The sequence below is a fragment of the Arachis ipaensis genome, chromosome B03 (genome assembly GCF_000816755.2).
Source record: "Arachis ipaensis cultivar K30076 chromosome B03, Araip1.1, whole genome shotgun sequence".
In the NCBI taxonomy this organism is placed as follows: Eukaryota; Viridiplantae; Streptophyta; class Magnoliopsida; order Fabales; family Fabaceae; genus Arachis; species Arachis ipaensis.
The window spans coordinates 130210247-130211043 of record NC_029787.2 but is presented as its reverse complement, the minus strand read 5'-3'; positions in this window follow the sequence as shown (position 1 = coordinate 130211043).

Here is a 797-nt window from a genome sequence, read left to right as displayed (position 1 = left end):
AGCTTTAGCATAGTCCCACACCTTTTTAAAAGTTTTGTAAGCCCGAAACATAGTCAGCTTTGGTGGATCAATGGTCTGCCACATAAGGTTACATAGCTGGGCATCAATCTTCTTCCAAGTGGTTTTGTCAGCGGCGCGAACATCATCAACAGATTTAGTAAGGTGGCCTTCATAGCCTTGGCCCATGAACCAAAGTTCCACAGAATCAGCCCAAGAAAGGTAATTTTTGGCACCCATCAATTTTTCAGAGGTCATTGTAGCGGTTCCAAAAACAACAGATGTTAGAATAGCCGGTTTGCCACCATTGGAGTTGGTGTCGGGGGTTACCTCAGAAGACATGATGGCAGACACTCAGAAACGGCCGAAAAACACCTGTAGAAGGGAAACGAGGTCCGGAAAAAGCCTGGGTAGCGGAGCGTGACGTTCACGCGCGTCTGGAGTGGAGGCACGTGAGGACCACGCGCAGGAAAAGGGGCGGCGCGTACGGCGGTTGACGGTGGTGAAATTTTGGGGACAGGCCGAACTTGGCTTTCCGGTTCTGATTCTGGGGTTGCTTCGGAGTGGGTCTGATGTTTGACAAGGTTTTGGTCGGAAAAATAGTTTCTGACGAAGAGACACCACTGATAGTGTCAGCTGGTGGGAAAAGGGAACACGGCTGAGAGATTGCAGCCGAAAAAGAAGAAAAACAAATAGAAACCAGAGCCGGTTCGGAACTCGCTCTGATACCAACTTGAAATACACGAATGGAGTGAGACAAGGATTGTGTTTTGGATGAATTCCTTGAGAGAATAATCTCT